The following is a 19,564-nucleotide window of genomic DNA, read 5'->3' on the forward strand; positions in this document are numbered from 1 at the left end:
GGCTGAATCATTTCACGTTCTCCATTTCCTGTTCTTACAGCTCTTGTACCTGTTTAGAGCACTTACCCAAATTTGTACATCTCTATTCATTGAGCGACTGCTCCTCTAGTGCCTCTAGGGTGTTGGCCCCGTGAGAGCTTACTGTCTGTGGTGCCCAGCATCCAGCACGGTGCCCAGGGTCCAGCAGGTGCCTAAACGTCCAGCATGGTGCCCAGTGTCCAGCAGGTGCCCCGCGTCCAGCACGGTGCCCAGCACTGAGCCTGGACTCATGGGATCAGCCAGTGAACAAGCCGATGAATGAATGTGGCATATGTTGCTGCTCCTGCTCTGTAGCTTGAAAACGGAGGCACAGTAAGGGGATGTCACTGGGCCAAAGTCCCACTTATTAGAACCGGAAAATCAGGGCTAGTATCATCTGGTTTCGCCCCCTACCTGGGAGCAGGATCCCTACTCACAGGTACCAATCTCTGCTTATCTGTTACCACACACAGGGGTTTTCCTTCCTTAAATAGCAACAGGGGCCGCAGTGAAGACTTGATGTCTTTGCTGCATCGGTCTGTGATGCCCAGACGTCCCTAGAGCCTCTCCTGTCATTTGTGCTGGATTATTGGGACCTACTGTCTGGGAAGACGGTGCATCGGGCCTTCTGACTGGCCCCTGGCATGCCTGGTTCCATGCATCCATTTCCAAGCTCAGCCCAGAGAGGATGCTGCCACCCCACCCGGACTCACCCTTTCCTCCATGCCCTCTTCCCGGGTTCTGTGTATCTCTTACAGGTGGTTCAGGCCCTACCTCCTCCAGGAAGACTGCAGGGCCTGCTCCCTCCTTTGGGCAGTCTGGGGCTCTCCCCGTGCCCTACAAGAACAAGGGAAACAGAAGGAAATGTAGGCATCAGCTTGTGTCACTTGATCCGTGAGTTTACAGAGGACCAGAGAGGAGATGCGACCTGCCAATATCACATAACTGATAGATAACTTGCTGACTTGGGGCCATGATGCACTTTTTTTTTAATTTGTGCACTTTTAATTTGATTCTTTTTTTTTTTTTGGTTTGTTTTACCACCTTTGAGGACGAGGGAAAATGAACAAACTCTGGAAATGTGGTAATAGACATCAAAAATCCTTTTGAGCAGAATGCATCCTTTGGAGCCTAAGGTTGCAATTTGAAACGGGTGCAAAGATTTATGTACAAGGATGCTCATCACAGCCTTGTTTATGAGGGCAAAAAACTGGAAATAGCTTGGAGGTCCAACGCAGAGATTGGTTAAATAAATTATGGTGCATTCATGTGATGGAATACCATACAGCCATTAAAAATGATGGCCCAGTAAAAGAATATTTAACGACATGGGGAAATGTGCACAAGATATTGTTCGGAAGGGAAAAAAAAGCAGGTTGCAAAGCAGCATGCTCCATATGCTTCTGACTTTGCTCAAACAATTATTAAAGAAGAAAGTCCAGGCCCACCAGGGTTATTTATGATACTGTCTCACTGTAAGGCACCCGCCTCATTAATTCCTATTTCAGTGTGGCTTCGGTGGAAAGCACGGGAATTTAATGTCTGAAGGTTTGATTCTGAGTCTAGTCTGGCCATCTAGCAACTGGGCGACCGTGGAGCTGTGGGCCTCGCTTTCCCTCATCTGTGATATGGGAGTAAGAGCATTCACGTGAATGCCGTCGGGAGGATTGCGGAGATAGCGTGTGCATGTGTGAAGCGTCTTGTAACCCGTATGGTGCTGCACAGACATCGAGAGCCCTGGGGATATTGTTCCCTAATGAAACTGAGGACTCCAGGAGGGCCACGGGAGATAACGCTCCCCCCCTGCCCATGCCGTCACTCTGCGGCCAGCACAGCGCCTAACACGCCGATGCGCACAGGAGCACAGGCGCAATCACCCACCGAAACCCCAGGTCTGCCCCTGTACCCCTTCTGGACATCTCTGCCTGCCCTGGGCTGGGCTCAGCATCCCCCAGGGGGAGAGGGAATGGAGCTGTGGGTGATGCTGAGTGCCGTCCCTGTTTGGGTGGTCTGTTTGGGTGGAGCTGTGCGGAAGAGACACCGGGGGTGGTTCCGAGGCCAGAGCCAGCCAGGAGACCATGGTCCTCCGCCCCCAAGACCACATTAGCCCCCTCTCTGCCTCTACAGGCTGGGAGGAGTGGGGGTTCGCTGGACAGCAGCGGTACCTGCCCTCACCTGTGGGGGCTTGTCCTGCCCACCTACAGGGCAGGAGGGGCCAGCCGCGCCTTCCTTCTGAGTTTTGCTGCTAGGGAAGTGAGCCCTAGCCCAAGCGGTCGGGACGTGACCTGCCCTGAATCCTACAGTTGCCGATTTCGAACCAGACCCCAGGCTCTTCCCACTGGCCCTCCCCCACTGCCCCTGGTGAGGGAGGGACTTTCTGCCAACTCCGTCAGAGACTTGGGGTTTCTTCGAGGCACACAGAGGGCACAGCTGGTTCTTTCTAGCATTCACTTCCTTTCTCTGGGTGTTCGTGTTTCCACTCTGTGCCGGCTCCAGACTAGAGTCTGGAATTGGGTTTTTGTTTTTCTGGTAGGGTGATAGACAGATACGACCTTTCCTGCCCATGGGCAGGGGTCCCAGTGTGGAGAAAAGATACTGTAGGTGCACCTGTTCCCCTACCTGCTGTCCTGTGACCAGTGATGACCACTGCAGAGACTTTGGTACTCCTCCAGTTCCTCTTTCCAGTGACTTGCCAATGAGGGAACAGAGGACTGATCCCTGCCTCAGACAGAACAACTTTGCTGTGCAATGATTTACTCCTCAGAGCTTCCCGGTCAGGCCGGGCCAGCTCCTCCCCTTTCTATCCTGTTCCACCCCCTCATGCTGGGTTTCCCAGAGAAGCACTCCTTCCATGGCCTTGTGCCTCTGAATCCCTGCCTCAGGCTCTGCTTAGGGGAAAACTTACATGAGACAGATGGGAACCTGGGACATGCTGTATCTAAATATATCTAAATATAACTCATGTAAACACTGCTCATGGAGGCTCTGAGCTTAAATAGAACAGTCTCCAAGCATATTGTTTTTGGAGAGAGAAAATAGGCTACGCCAGCAAGCCCGGTAAAGACTGGATTAAAAGTGAAACCTGGAAATTCTCTGGCTGAATAAGCCTGGCCAAAGCTAACACACGTTCATGCAGAGGTCCATGGCCAGGAGGACAAGGTGTGAAGGTGGGTGTGCTGCACACAGGGAAAACCAACCGAATTCAGGCCCGATGGATCCAGGTGGCACCTACCGGCCCCCAGCCTATGGGACAGGGAGTGCAGGTCAAGCCTGTGCCAGCCTCTGGTGGCTGCTTGCCCAGACAGCACCCCAGCGGCTCCTCCCAGATCTTGCTACTAGAACCCACAGGGAATTCTCCCGATCACAGGTACTGGCTTGTGGCTCAGCACTGAGTGGAAGGCTTTTGGCCTGGTCACTTCCCATGTCCTTTCAAAGCCTCCTCCAGGAAGCCCACAGGGCATGCTCCCTTCTCTAAGTGTCTCTAGTCCTGACGGTAGGCAGGCTTTAGATGAGCTGGCTCATTTAGGAGCAGCTGGAAACAGGGGTCCCTAGGGGATGGGACACTTATTGGACCCACCTGGGTGCACAGGATGGGCACACAGTAGAAAGCAGACACTGGAGAAATGCCCACCTTCAGGGTGGAAAGACCTGGGCCATCAGACATCAGACATCCCCCAAGCTCCCATTCATCCTTCAGGTCACAGCATAGATGTTCCCTGTCTCAGTCATCACCTGTGACCAGATATTCGGCATCGGTTGCTCTGATGGCTGGAACGCCTGGTCTTGATCTGTTGTATCCTAGCGCTTGCTACACAGCCGGGCACGTAGAAGTTGCTCAATAAACGCTTCTCCAGAAGTGGCCCACCCCAAGTTGAAGGGTGGACGCTCCACATGGGTGGGTCCCGTGTCTTTCTCACATGTGTGCCAGGCCAGCAGCGTGCAGTGAGAAGGGGCCCGTCGAGGGAGCCGGGACACCCCGGGGTGGCAGGGCACAGAGGCCGGCTGCGGCCACCTCAAGGAATGAGGCTTATTTGAGGATATCCGTGGCCATGTGGAGGGTCAGGATTCCACTGACTGAGCCCAGTAACATGGGCTATCCCTTCCTGTGAGCACTCACTGATTCCCAGGCACCGGGCTAAGCATCTCGTACACACTATTTCACGCGTGCCGTGGACGAGGGCTGGCGTTCACATCCACCCCCTCTGTGGGCAACAGCCCATCTTCACGGTGTCAGGTCTTAGAAGAAGGGCGATTCCAGGCCCTCCCCGTCAGACACTGAGGGGATAAATCTTTCCTCGTCCCCCCCTAGGTAGGGACGGTCAGGAGGCGAGTGGAGATCCAAGTTGACCGCCGGGACACCCTCCCCGATTTGGATCCGCAGTGGGTGAAGGTGGGTTGGCCTGCCCAAGGTGGGTCCACCGGGCCCGCAGGAGTGAGGTTGTGAAGGCTGGTCTGGCTGCACTCGAAGCTCTTAGCCGTGAAGCATGGAGCAGCCGGCCTCACCCAGATTGAGAAGGCTGCCATGGTCCCGGGGCAGTGGAGGGCCTGTGTTATCTGTCACCCCCTCAGCAGTTCAGAGATGGTGACTCGGCTGCACGGCCCTGTGTTTGCTTCTCTCCGTGACGGACCCCTTTTCCTCCTGTCTGCTGAACTGTGGCCGGATGCCCGGGGAGCAGAGCCCTGCCACGTAAGGTGTGGCTTCCCCTACTGGAGGGGCAGGTGGGGGGCGGGCTGGGGTGGGGCAGTTCACACTGAACAACCCCGCTTTCAGTGTGGTGGGTGGGACTCATGCTGGAAATCACCGTGAGTGGAGACAGACGTGTGCGGGAGCGGCCAGGAGGCTGCGGGTGGCCCAGCTGGTGATGGGACGGAAGGCTGGGGGCTCAGAGAGAGGAGGGGTTCTCACACACGTGGCCCTCTCCCCTCCCAGGGCCCTGGGTCCCACGAGCTGTGCCCTCCTCACGGTGACACAGCCCAACCCCACCGCAGTCTCCCGGTCTCCCCATCTGGCCCCAACACCCCCATTAATCACTGGGTAAAAAGCCTTGGCTTTCTTAAGCGGGAGGCGCTTTGTGGGACATTACCTAAGTTATAATCCAATTACACAGTAATTACATTGGGATGGCTCTATAACTACAGCATTAATTAACTTTGATGGCTCCCATAAATTATGTGGGAGACTGATGGTGGGGAGAGAGAGGGTGGGTGTAGTCCGGTGGGTGGGAAGGTGGGGCTGAGTCGTAGCCCCGGAGTCAGGAGCTCTCTGAGGGATGGTAAAAGAGGGAGAAAGGTCGTTAACACACTCCACGGCCCCTCAAAGCATAGTCTTCAGGGCTGGGCGCGTCTCCAAGGTCGGCCACCCCAAATGTGCCCCCTCACTGTGCTTGAACCTTTTTGCTGGGGTGTGAATGGCACCTGTACCAAAAAACCAACCACTGTCTCTTAAGGCAACGCCACGTGGCATAGGACTAGTATGGGCTTTGGGACTTTGGCCAAAGTCCTGCCCTTCCCTGAACTTCAGCCTTGCCGTCTGGAAAGGGGCAGGGGCAGTCTGCCTTACATGATGCTGTGAGGCACAGATGTGATGTGGACACACAACCTCTCGCCCAGTGCCAGCCAGTAGAAACATAACGTGTGTCGCCAACGTGAGACACATATATCATTTTATATTTTCTAGAGGCCACGGTAAACAAGTGAAAAGGAACAGATGCAATTGGTTTTAATATATTTTACTTAATCTGGTAGATCCAAAATACTATTTTAAGACGTAGCCAATGTAGGGGCGCCTGGGTGGTTCAGTCCGTGAAGCATCCAACTCTGGATTTGGCTTAGGTCATGATCTCATGATTTGTGAGATCGAGTCCCACACTGGGCTCTGCGCTGACACTGTGGAGCCTGACTTGAGATTCTCGCTCTCTGCCCCTCCCCCATTCTCTCTCTCTCTCTCTCTCTCTCTCTCAAAATAAATAAACTTAAAAAAACAAAATGTAATCGATGTAAAGAAGTGTTAATGAGATATTTTGCCTGCTTTTTAAAATACGAAATCTTCGAAATCTTGGGGCGCCTGGGTGGCTCAGGTCATGATCTCGCGGTCTGTGGGTTCGAGCCCCGCCTCGGGCTCTGTGCTGACAGCTCGGAGCCTGGAGCCTGCTTCAGATTCTGTGTCTCCCTCTCTCTCTGACCCTCCCCCGCTCATGCTCTGTCTCTCTCTGTCTCAAAAATAAATAAACATTAAAAAAATAAAATAAAAAAAAATAAATAAAATATGAAATCTTTGAAATCTGGTGTGTAATTTACAATTACTGAGCAGGGCTCAATCAAGTGCTCCGGAGCCACATGGGGCTGGCATGTGAAGTGTGCTTGGCAAACAGTCGGCGACACTCAGTGCATCCCCTTCTCCATCGCCGAAGCCTACAAAGCCTGTCCTCCACTGTCCCTCTTAATCTCTGAGACCATCTTTCACGCTGGGGGGGAGTGTCCCCCATGTTTCCTGGAGCCTCAAAGTTCTGTCGGTTGAGCGCATTCAAACCACGATCAAGTCCTCTCTTCCAGCTTTCAAAACACATCCTGAATCTGACCACTTCACCACCACCACCTTCTCCACCTCCACCGTCCAGGCTACCTCGGTCTCTCCCAGGATCCCAGGACGGGTCCTACCAGTCTCCCTCCTCCTGCCATTCTCTACCGAGCAGAAATAAGAGCCTCGGTCAGATGCCACCCTGGGCTCGTCTCTTATATAGGTTGCCCCCAAAGCAGGGCTGTGACAAGGACTTGGGAGCAGCTAGTGGATGGGGGAGGTGGGCCCAGGCAGCATCGCTGAAGTCTCTGGAGACCGAAGGGGAAGGAAGAGGGGCTGACACGGCAGCGTATTGTTGTGGTTGCTGCTGTGAGGCACGGGGACTCCATTCTGCCGGATTTCTGAGAAACATGCAGAATGCCCTCCTGGATTGTCCCGGAAGGTTGGGACTTAGGCCCATTTATCCACTGGCTCTGTCCCCGCTGGTTTAGGGTGGTTTTTCGGGAGTTAATTCCCTTGCTTTTTAGGGTTAAGCTCCCGTGCAGGCTCAGGGGGCTCCCCCAGTATCAGAGAGAGCCCCGGAGCAGAACGGGGCTTGGAAGGGTGAGCCACATGTGCTTGAGGGGGGCCCTGTCGGGGGGGGGCGCACCAGGCTGAGGCTGGGACCAGAGGGGTGCCCTGATGTTGATGTCAAGGGGGCAGTGGAGGTGGTGAGGGGCGGGGGAGGAGGTGGGGGTGGTGAAGCGTGTCTGCCCCACCTTTGCGAAATGTTTCAGAGGCCTTTGGTTGTGCTTAGAATAAAACTGAGCCTCTTTATTTAGCCAAATAAAATTTGGCCATTTGGCGTGGCCTTTGAAGCTCTGCCCGATCCCGCTTCTAAGTACCTTCTCTACTTCCCCCCTCGCCACTCTCTCCACACCCCCTGCCCTCGAGCTTTGCCGGTCTTCTGTTAGTTTCTAGAAAGTTCTCAGCTCTTTCCTGCCTTAAGATTCTGCACTAGCTGTTCCTTCTGCCGGTAGTTCTTTGCCCTGGACGGTTGCGTCTGGCTTCTCCACCTCCCAGTCTCCCCTCCCGTGTCTCCCGCTTCCTTGACCCTCCTTCCTCCTCCTTCCATTTCCTCACAGTTCTCGATAATTCCTGAGGTTATCGGATTCAGGTTTTTCCAAACTTGCCAGAGGCGAAACCCACGAAGCATGATCCCGGTCCCTCTTTTCAGAGGTGTCCCCAAGCACCTAGTATAGAATATGGCACTCAGAAAGTGCCCAGGAAATGTTCCTTGACTATTTGGGTGGCCTGACTCCCCTCTTCTCCTGGACACTCCACCGTGGACATCATCTGTGTGTCCCCCAAGCAGAGGGGAGCTGTGACCTGAGCCCTGGAGGAGAAGAAGAGGTCTGTCCCCTCCTTGCCCTGTGCACCATGCCTCTATTAATGTAGCCTGAGGTCCCACTGTACTTTCAACCTACATACGGTGCTGAGGACGGATAGTAACTGAGGTTGACCACTGTGGCCTCATACTCTTGGCCTGGTGCTGGGGTGGGAGAGCTTGCAGTTAATGAAGGAGCGGGAGCCACAGAGACGGGGATAGCCCACAAATTGGGGAGATAAGAGGGACAGAAGGCAGTTTCCGGAAGACCAAACTGTGATGGGAGAGGGACGTTCTGAGGTCCTTGGAGAGTGGTAACGGGGCTTCGTGGAACCAGCTGCCCCTGGACCAGAGAGGTCACCTTCCCCTTTCACCTCTGTTCAGCCTCCTGAGAACAGCCTTTGTCTTCCTTCAGTGGTTCATTTAAGGCTGAGCTTGGCACCCCACTGGCTTCCCCCAAAGAATGGCTCACCCAAGGGTATCAGCGGGCAACGTGGACTTTGCTGGAGATGTTATGAGTGCGACAGCAGTCACTTCCTCAGACCCACCGGTGTGGCTCTAAGGAAACACCCAGGCAATACCAGTGTGGGTTGGGATTTGGAGCAGCTGGGTCTCTCCCTCCCACTGGTGGGGAGTGAACTTGTGCAACTGTGTAAAAAACTGGTCTGCAGTGTCTCCTGAAGCCGAACTTTGGCTTACTCTGATCCGGTAATTCCACTCCTGGGTATACACCCAACAGGCACGTGTGCGTGTGTTCAACAGAAGGATGCTCAGGGCAGTTGTATACATAATAGTCACAAATGGCACCCCCGCCCTCATGCCCTCCCATGCAGAATTGATAAGTAAATATTCCACAGAGAAGAGAGTGGAGAAGCTATAGTTGTATGCAACAGCCTGGCTGAATCTGGTAGAGAAAACGTTGAGTGGAAGAAGCTGGAAGCCACCGTTCCCCTGTACGCGTCTGCCTACCTGATAACGCCAACAGGTGAAAACAGGCTGGTGTTAGAAGTCAGGACGGTGGTGAACTCGTGGGGCAGGAAGGGCTTGGGGTGGGTGGGTGGGAGGAGGGCTTCTGGTGCTTGTTGTGTCCAGCGTCCTGATCTGGAACCTATACTTTGATCACTCTATAGAGTCTGCACTGTGTGCGGTCCCCTGGACCACGACCGTACGATTGAGCACTTTCTATGTGTTACACTTCATTAGGAATCTACTAGAAAAGGCCGGTTAGCCAAGTCTTCTTTCTCCTCCTCTGTCCTGGCTCCACTGGGTCCCCTAGTTGGTTTTGATCTCCTCTTTCCCAGCCCAGGGTCAACCTCCTGAGCTTCCTCATCGCAAGCCTGTCTACCCTCTGCTGTTCCCCCAGGACCTGACATTTCCTGCCTTGAATTCTGCAGAGCTTTAAAGTGCCACCCCAGCTCCTACCCCAGGGACCACATGCGCTGGGCTTCCTCACCAGGCACAGCATACCGCGGGGCGCCCATGGACAGAACCCGGGTTTGTGACATTAACCTGTTCCTCGGGGTCTCATTCCTCACCCCAAGGGGCAGACCAACACTTTTCTCCAGGGGGTACAGTGCTGTCCCTAAGAGGAGTTCCCAGGGTGACTGCTGAGAGATCGTCTCCCCATTCCTCTTGTTTTTCAGAAATGCAGACAGAGGCCCACAGAGAGGGGAGGCCACAACACTGGGGAAATGGGACCAGAGCCAAGGTCTCCTCCCTGCCACCCAATGCGACTGTCTCTCCCTCTCTCTGGGGCCGGGGCCGAGGGTGGGGGGCGGGGGTGGTGTTGTGGGCCATTGCTTCCCCAAACTTTGCATACAGGCAGGAAGCACCCATGCCAGGTGCCGGTTTGCTTGAGTTGCTGTGCCTGCAGGCACAGCCTGTAGATCTCAGACAGTGTGGACACCTGGACGGACAGGAGGACCCAGGCAAGGGCAGCAAGCAGACACGAGGCACCCCAGAGGCCTGACCCATTAATCCAGACCTCTGAACCCTGGAAAGTTCCCAAACTGCAGGCAGACATCGTGTTTTACATCAAACTGCCGTCTCTCCTTGCTTCCACAGCAAAGAGGGATCTCACTGGCCCAGGGCTGGGAAGAAATCAGGAGGAGAGGAAATGAAATTAGGTAGTATGCGTGTTAGCTTTGGGATTGAATCGAGACCTTTTTCTTAGGCTTTCATCACTGGTTGCTGTTTTGCTGAGGCTTCAGCTGTGGTGTGCTGTCATTATTTAACAACCAGTTCTCCAGAGAAGAATAAAAGAAGGAAGGAAGGAAGGAAGGGAGGAAGGAAAAGAGGAGGGAGGAGGGAAGGGAGGAAGGAAGGGAGGGAGGGAAGAAGGAGGGAGGAAGGAAGGAAGGGAGGGAGGGAGGAAGGAAAAGAGGAGGGAGGAGGGAAGGAAGGAAGGGAGGGAGGGAAGAAGGAGGGAGGAAGGAAGGGAGGGAGGAAGGAAAAGAGGAGGGAGGAGGGAAGGAAGGAAGGGAGGGAGGGAAGAAGGAGGGAGGAAGGAAGGGAGGGAGGAAGGAAAAGAGGAGGGAGGAGGGAAGGGAGGAAGGAAGGGAGGGAGGGAAAAAGGAAAGAAGGGAGGGAGGGAGGGAGGGAGGGAGGGAGGGAGGGAGGAAGAGCCCTGTTTTGTAATGTTTGCTGATTTCCACGGTGTAAATATCTCACTGTGGCCCATCTTCAGCCATCAACCTAAGGTCACCTGGCTCTCAAAATTTCTGAAAGTTTAACAATTGGCTGGAACTCGCTCCAGCAGGAAGTCCTGGTGAGGAGAGCTGTTAGCACATGATGCTGTTAGCACAGAGCCGGATGCGGGGTTCGAATTCACGTGAACCATGAGATTTGGACCTGAGTCCAAATCAAGGGTCGGACGCTTAACCGACTGCACCACCCAGATGCCCCCACAATACTGAGTTTTAATTCCTTACATGACAGAGCGTATCGCAGAGCGACAAAGCACAAAGCCTTTCACCTGAATTATTTTGTTGGCTCCCCAAGGGAAGGACTGTAGCAGGACTATACCCATGTGATGGGTAACCCAGGGAGACCATATGCTTTCTCATCCAAACCAGAACACCTTTGAGACTGGCAAGGGGTATTCCTTGTGCCAGGACAACAGGAGCGAACTTGGTCCCTCCCATACATGCCGCAGGTGAGGTCAGCCTTCTTGCTCAAGGTCACGTGGCTTGTAAGCAGGACACAGTGCTCCTTTGGGCTTCACAGAGAAGCAGTGACCTCGAGGTGATTAAGGGTAAGCTGTGTGTCTGTCCAGATCTAAAGACTCCTCGGCGGTCACTTACCAGGGAGGTGGGCACTTTGCCCCAGGTGGCATTCAGCTCTCGGGAGCCCTTCCTGAAAGGTAGAGGTAGTGCCTGGTCGAGGCTGGCAGCAGCTCTGCGCGGCGGGGTCAAGAAGGGGAAGGGGACTCCACCACCTGGTCATCTGTCTCTGCATCGGGAGGTTTCACCCAGACTCAGGTGTCCAAACAGGGAGCCCCGACTTTGGAAATCTTGCCGGGCACACAGAGGTTCGGGCGAGAAGGGGCGGGGAGAGATCGCTTGTGCCTTTTCTGTCCTCGCTATCTGACCCCATAGACACTTCGTCGCTATACCCCGCCTGCCCACCTGGTTTGCAACAGGAAAGGCCACGCCGGGAAGCAGCCTGTCCCAAGCCATGATTCACCTACTGCTTTGTGCTGGGAGGGGAGGAGGATGCCCTTACCCTGGCCAGGAATAGACCATCCCTGTCAGGCTACCCCGCACATCCCAGTGCGGGGAACCCATTTTGGAACCTGACCCCGTCAGCCAGGAGCCCTATAACCTCCTCCAGGAAGCCTCTCCTGAACCCTTCTCCTGGAAGAGGAAGAAAGCCCCATCTCTGAGGTCTCAAAGCCTCAGTTGTTGTTGGGCTGGAGTGAGTACATGCCTCTCTGTCCTGCTAGAGGGCAAACCCCTTTGCAGGCAGCCAGCATCTTGTTTAATTGCCCTCTAAGAGCCCTGTGTAGAAGAGGCACTCGGCAGATATGGGAGAGCTTGGCAGAGCAAGCCTAGGACTTGGAGTGGCACAGACCTGTTATCTGCCGCCTTTAATAGCAGTTAATTTATTCAACATTTACTATATGCCCAACACCGTCTTGAGACATGCCGTGCGTTAACTCAATCCTCACGACGACCCTACGCACCTAGGGCAGCAGCTATTATTTTTCTCCCATTTGTCAGATGGGGAAACTGAGGCTCGAGCTTGGAGAAGAATCTGGGGTGAGGGTGGAGGATGCGGAGCCAGATGGCTTGAATTTACAGTCTGGCTCTACCATCCTGGGCAATTAACCTCTTTGTGCCTCAGTTTCCCCATGAGTCAAATGGGACTACTAATAATTCCTTTCCCATTCCCAGAGGAAGCCCTGCCTCTCCCAGGGCTTCTGGGAGGATCAAAGGGGATAACGGATGTGGATGCTCTCTGTAAATCACTGGACGTTGTACAAATGTCAGGCATTAATACGTGTTGACTCGAACGCCCTCTCTCAGCCCCTCTGCACTTCAGAAGTCATGGTTCTTCCAAAAACCAATCCCCTGGGATCAAAACTGGCATTTTCTAATCCCCTCCAAGCACAGAGGCAATTTGATGTCCACAAAAGACTTCTTAGGAGAATTCGATGACCTGATTAAAAAGGAAGTCGTGGGGGCAGGTGTCTATCTCGTAAAAAACATTGCCAAGACCCTGTCTTCAGTAAGGCTGTCCGAGAGGGAATTGGTTTCCTCCTCTTTTTCTTGGGAAAATATTTTTAAATGACCAAACAGTGGAAAGATTATAAAGTGCGGATTAGCATGAACATGACAATTAAACTATGCTATGGTCCCACTACCCAGAGACAACTGTTCTGAGCCCAGAGTGAAGTTTCTGGGCTATTATGACCCTAGCTAGAGCCACGCATGCAGACATTCCCAGATCGCGGTCCCCTCCACCCTCAGCCCACACAGATTTGTGTCTGAGAACCTCAGGTCCGATGGGACAGCCCATGCCCCTCTATTTACAAATGCGTTAAATGTGGAACTCTGGCAAGCGTCAGGAGGGAGATTTCCAGGCTTGGAAGCCTTGGAAGGGCTTTCTGCTCCTTCCCCCCAAGTCTGGGATGGTTCCCTCTCCAGGTACAGCCCACCTTCTGCAGCCAGCGACAGGTATGGAGGAAATGGGACACAGAGCTCACACGGACACTCGTGGCCTTTCGGGGCAGCCAACTTGCGCTTTAGTGAACCTGGCCCCCAAATATCCTGGGCTTGGACCATTTCCTCTTCCCTTATGGGGGGGGGGAAGAGAGGAAAAGGGGAGGGGGGAGGGGCTGAAGCAAGGGAGCAATACACACAGTTAACGAAAGTCTGGGTGGAGAGCCATCCATCCAGGTCTACTTTACTTGTTTTTCTGACAAAAATATATTTCTAGATCATTTGGTCTTTTAAATATTAATGTATTTTATTTTATTTTTTTGTTTGAAAAAATTTTTTAATTTTTTATTTATTTTTGACACACACACACACACACACACACACAGAGTGTGAGCGGGGGAGGGGCAGAGAGAGAGGGAGACACAGAATCTGAAGCAGGTTCCAGGCTCTGAGCTGCCAACACAGAACCCTAGGCGGGGCTCGAACCCACGAACTGTGAGATCATGACCCGAGCCGAAGTCAGAGGCTCAGCCGACTGAGCCACTCAGCCACCCCTAATTTATTTTATTTTTAATGGGTAATTCATGAACACGACTCATGATTCAAACAATATGGTAGGTTGGAATGGGAAATAAATTTCCCTTCCATCCCTGTTTCCCATCCCTTATTCTCCTCCATAAGAGCCCACTGTTGTTACCGGGTTCTTGAGTCTTTTTAAAGATGCTCTAAATATGTGAACATGCGTATACATCATTCTTTAAGGCTCAAGGTATCCCAGTGTAGGGAGCTACCATGATTCATTTGACTAATCCTTTATTGTCAGACAGCCAGGCATTTAGTAATAACCCCATCAGCATTTAGAGAAACACCCTGGAGGCATTTCTTTAAATAAATCGTTAGGAATAAGATCCTTGGATTGAAAAGTGTGCACATTTTAAAGATTTTCAGACCTTCCTGTTCAATTGCCCTGGGAAGGCGGCCCAGCATCTCCTTGAACTCACAGGGTACCATCACAAAGCTCTTTTCCTTGTAAAGATCGTGTTGTAAGTAATCTCTACACCCTTCGTGGGGCCCAAACCCACAACCCCGAGATCAAGAGTTGCATGCTCCACCAACAAAGCCAGCCAGACGCCCCACAAGGCTCTTTTTCTGACACTCAGGCCAACAGTTTGTTTCTCTGCCTTTGTTATACAGAGTTCTTGGGAGAATGTAATAAGATTTCTGGGTACATAACATCTGAGATGAAGTTGTACTTTCCTTTCCCCGAGTATGACACAGGATCACTGACGTTGAAGGGAGACAAGGAAGATCTGACTGTCACTCAGGAAGGACACTTTAGCTACAGGACCTTCCAAACTCTACAGTGACCCTAGGCCATCCACAGTCTCTCTCTGGACCCGTTAGGTTAGGGCTGGCGAGAGGCAGGAGGAGTAAGGTCAGGGTTCCCAGGGGGGCTTCCCCAACCCAGCCCCATCTTCCCTGACATCTCTCCCTACTTGTGGTCTAACATGTGCATGAGCATGAGCTCATGAGCTCAGACTGTGCATGAGCTGTGCATGAGCACCCGGCCGGTGTCTGATATGCATGTAATATACACGTAACAAACAGTAGCTGTTCAGTCATCCATTCACTGGACAAGTACTTCTTCAGTGCCAGGCTCTGTTTTAGGTCCTTAGGATCATACAGCAGACAAGACAGACACAAGTCCCCTTGGCGGGGCTCATGTTGCAAAGGGGAGAGAATTATTAGTGGTGTTTGCTGTGGAGGGGACCTGGGTGGGGTTGATCTCATGAGCCAGAGGGGGAAACTGAGGCCCAGTGAGAAAGTGACTTGCCAAAGTCACAGAGCCAGTTAGTAGTACAGATTGAATCAGAGTGAAGGTCAATTAAGGCCAAGAGTACCTCCCAGGCACTGTCTTTCTACAGGAAGGTGAGTATATGGTTAAGCATTAAGCCACCTGGCACCCACCTACCTTGCCAGGGAGCAATGGTCAGATGTCAGAGGCTGGAGATGAGGAGATAGTCTCATTCTGGAGGGGCTGTGGGGCAGGAATGGGAGCAGGACCGATACAGACTCTGGCCTCCCTGAATCCACAGGGTATCTGCCCACCCACCATCCTACTTCTGGAGGCTAAGAGAAAGGCAGGCCTAATGCATGAGTACAGTGAACTGTCATGACCAGCCCCACTTGAGATGGTTGAACCAGGGACCATGGAGTTCTGGGGACGAGCCCAGCTCAGCTGCACTTTGCTGCAAGGCTGGGGACACTTCACCTCCCAACGCCACTGTGGATGTGGGCTACAGACCCGCCTCCTCTCTGCCCCATCAGTCTTCAGCTTGCTTTCTGGAATTTAGTGCCATGGGCAGCTACTTCAGGGGGGGTCCTCGGGCCCCCAATCTGGGATACTCAGACACCCAGGCTGCCTGGCCAAGATCTGAGGTATACGGCTAGATCCCTTCTCCAGGGAGACTGGGAGCTTCGAGGCACCAGGCTAAGTCCCCTGGCTATGCATCCCCAGGCTATCTGGTAAAGGGATGGGCCCTAGCAGGTGCTCAGTGATTACACCAATTATTAATTAATTAATGTTAGCAATGTGTAGTGAGGGGTGCCAACTCACGAGGATGTAAGCATGACATGGTTTCAACTTCTCCCCGATAACAGACTATGCTGTTAGTACCCCCAATCTGGAGGAGCAGGCTCCATTAGCCATATCTTCCTGGCTTGTTCATGAAATTGTCTCACTCCTTTTCTCGAGAAGTCGGGCTGCTCTCTTTAAACCTGGAGGCTCCCATTTTAATTCAGTGCTTGTCTTATTTGCCTCCTCATCTTTGGCACCTGGGATGGAGAATACCCCCTTCTTTCAGATGCCAGCGTCCTCTGACATGGGCAGACAGTGGCGTGGGCAGGCAGGTCTGCTGTGTGGGCATGTCATGGAGAGGGCTTTGGTAGCTTGGGCCCCACCACTGGACGGTCTCTGGCCCCAGGATGTGGGTCCTTGCTGCCCCTCTCTTCTTAGCTGGGGGCTTTGAACATCATTTTCTGGACAGCAGGAAACCCCTGCCTACTATTCCTATCCTGTTAGAATAGTGACAACCATCATTAATTGAGTGCCTACTAAGTGCCCGGCCAGGTCACTCCATCAGTGCTGGGTTAATGACTGCCAATGGACAGGTCTGCTTTGGCAGGTGGGAGAGCTTTTCTGGGCATCTCCCGGTCTCACAGCTGATGTGTGGGCCTCACTGGCAGCTCCTGACCAGGCTCCATTTGTTACGGTGAGACAGGAAGAATGGGTCCATTTTTCAAAGTCAGAGAGAGGTCCCTCCCCAGAAGCTCCGCCATCACCCACCACACCCGCCCCAGGGCTGGTGGAGACCCTCTGGTCAGCCTCTAACTGCTGTCCCCTACCCCCTGAGTAGCTCTTGGGGCTTCTTTGCACAGAGATGTCACACTCACGGGGGTGGACAGACCTGGGAAGGCCTGGGATTTCAGGCTGAAGTTGATTGGCAGCTCCCCAGCCTGGCTTTGTTCCCCCTGTAAACATCTAGTTTGAGTGCTGCCCCCACACCTCAAAGCACTTGGCTACACCTTTCCCTGCAGCCACTGCTGGGGCGATCCCTTCTGCACAGGTCTGACCAGCTTCCCGCAGATGCCACCTGAAAGTGACTCACTCCGGGTGTGAGCATGCCATGGTGTGGAATCCACATGCCATTCCTGCATGAAGAAGTGTGTGTGTGTGTGTGTGTGTGTGTGTGTGTTTGGGGGCAGTGAATGCCCCTAGGGCCACCCTCAACCACTGGGAGATGGAAGGTGATGGGTAAATATTTCCTACATTTATATTGTTTGAAGAGAGTTCTGGACCATTTCATAGGGCTTAGATGGAGTCCCCACTACCTGCAGCAGTTACCAGTTTGATAGCCCATTATCACATTGGCTCTCTTCTTCCCTCTTTTTCTTACCCTGTCCCTTGCACCTGCTCCCCTTGGGATCACCTTCCCCCCAAGCCACCTCCCAGCAAGCCCTTTCTTGGGTTCTGCTTCCAGGGGAGACCAGGCTAAATACCAGACGTACCTTAGAAAGCAGACCCCCAGAAAGGAACCCCCAGGAAGGAACCCAGAACTCATTGCTGGTGGTTAGTGGGGTGGTAAATTCTCCCGACATGTAGGAACATCACACATACCATGATGCCCAAGGAAATTACATGACAAGGTGGCCTAAACTTCCATTGTACCAACACAGTCTCCCTCAATTCAGACTTATGGTCGCATATGAAATTCTCTAAGAGGAGCTGATGGGGCAAGAAAACATTCAGATCAGTGGACCCGTCCAGCATGTCAGTTCTAGCCCCACACAACAGTCTCACTCAGGTGGCCCAAAGGAACGTGTTGAGGGCAAATCCTCCCATGCATGTCATCCATCCTGTGGGAGGGAGACAGGTTGTGATTCGCATATGCATGGTAAATAGCTTAGCTGGTTGGCCGAAGTCAAGGAAGGAAGAAGATTGGACAATTGGACACAAAGAAGGCTGGATATAAGGCTATGGATGAACCTATGGGAATGTGCCCAAGGTGTGCGCATCTTTGTGTCTCATATTAGTGCCTATCATAGAGGGGCCCCCGACAACCGAGGAGACAGGATGGCCTGTCCTGTGGATGAAACTCTCTCTTTGGCTACCCCCAAGGGGGCTAGAGCCAGGGCTAGGATCCTGGGGTGGGGGAGTCTGGGAACCCGGCGGCTAGAATAAACCCGTTTTCCTGGGATTAGACATAGGGGAGTGAACTGAATTGACCTTGGAGGCAACTCTCCCCAACTCACCAAGCCCACCCTAATTGTAGACACCCCCATCCCAGGCGGTTGGTTGGACCTCTGCTTTGGGAAGCTCTTTTCTACCCAGCATGCATCTTATTCTTGCCAGCAGACTCCTACAATACCACCCAAGCCCGGGGAGCCCTCGCGGACCTTCTCCCTGACCATGTGTTGTTTCTTCGTTTGCTCGTTTACACATTCAACAGATACTTACCATGGCTCATCTGCCAGGCCCCGTGCAAAGGTTCTGAGCATGCAGTTCTGAATGAAAATGGTCCCCGCCCTGTCCTTACAAAGATAAATCTTTGGGGGAGAAGTAGGCATTCGTCAAATGATCACACAAATAAATATAAAATTCTACCTGGGATTAATGCTAGGAAGGAGATTTACATGGTGCTCTGAGAGAAGATAACCTGCCAGATTTCCCTAGTCTGGAGGGTCAGGGAGGGCTTCCCTGAAGAGACGATGTCTCAGTCACCTGCCGAAGGGTGGGTGGGAGTTGCCCAGGTAATGCGGTGGGGGAGGCGAGGAAAAAGTTCCCCATGTCAGGCAATTTCACCACGGGGTGTGCTCCCTGTCACATTTCCAGGTCTACATCCTCCACTAGAAAACTGGGCTCCAGGAGGTTAACACAGGGCGGCCACCATGATACGGTCAGTGATGGAAACCCACCAGCAGCCACTGCTAGTGAGGGTCCCTGAGGGTCCCTGAGGGTCCCCAAGGTGCCTGCGAGGACACCTGCCATGTAGGGGGTGTGAGTAGCACCTTCTGCTGTTCTCCAGCTTTTTCCTCCCCCTCCCTCCCCTTTCCTAATTCTCCTATAGCTTGATTGTTCCAGAGACTTTTCCCATGGGCTCCACTACGTAGCTGGTGTCAGTCATCTCTAGCATTTTCCTGAGGACTCTGTGGAGCAAAGGCCATCTCCTGAGAGCACCGTTCAGAGGGCTTAGGCTGCGTCCTCCCACTGACAAAGCAGGAGATCTGACTTGGTCCTGAGCCCAGCTCAGGCCTGTGGTTGTTTCCTGCTTTAGGCTGTGTCTTCCCTCCTCCAGGTCCCTGCCGTGAGGGGCGGGACAGTCAGCAAGGGGACCTGGCCATCCTCTGGTCTTGCCTCTGCTACCAAATTTCCGTGTGACCTTGAACCAGTCTCCGCCCCTTTCATGCCCCCCAGGATGCATTCCTGGGTCCCTGAGTAAGAAAGACAGAGGAGAGGAGCAGGGCAGTGGGTGCAGGAGGGGGGCAGTCCTTGCAGGTTGGCTCCTGCTGGGCAGCCTGACTGTCCCACAGGCCTGTGAGGTAGCCGTCCTGTGTCCCCAGCCAGGGGCCTGACCTTGGGGGAGGGCAGCCTGGCCTCTTCCCCAGCAGCCCTGGATTGAGCACCTGTCACAGGCAGACCACATTTCCTTGGGCAATGTTCGTCCGCTTCTCAAACCTCTGAGCTGTCTCCGCCTCGCCTGGGAAGGGTCAGGAAGGAAAATGAGAGGAAGGTTTCTCTCTGTGTTCTCTCTTCATCCAGAGAAAACCGTCAAGCCAGGGGGGTGATGGAGGGCCTCCTCTCTTCTTCTTTGAGTCAAGTGTCCAAGATCATCTGCCCATCACCCCCACTCCCACCTACCCCCTGGGTCTGGGCTGCCCTCTCCCACAGGGTGGACGGGCCCAGGAAGGCCTGGGGTCCCAGGGCAGCCCCCAGCCCTGCCT

Source organism: Prionailurus bengalensis, chromosome D2 (genome assembly GCF_016509475.1).
Source record: "Prionailurus bengalensis isolate Pbe53 chromosome D2, Fcat_Pben_1.1_paternal_pri, whole genome shotgun sequence".
In the NCBI taxonomy this organism is placed as follows: domain Eukaryota; kingdom Metazoa; phylum Chordata; class Mammalia; order Carnivora; family Felidae; genus Prionailurus; species Prionailurus bengalensis.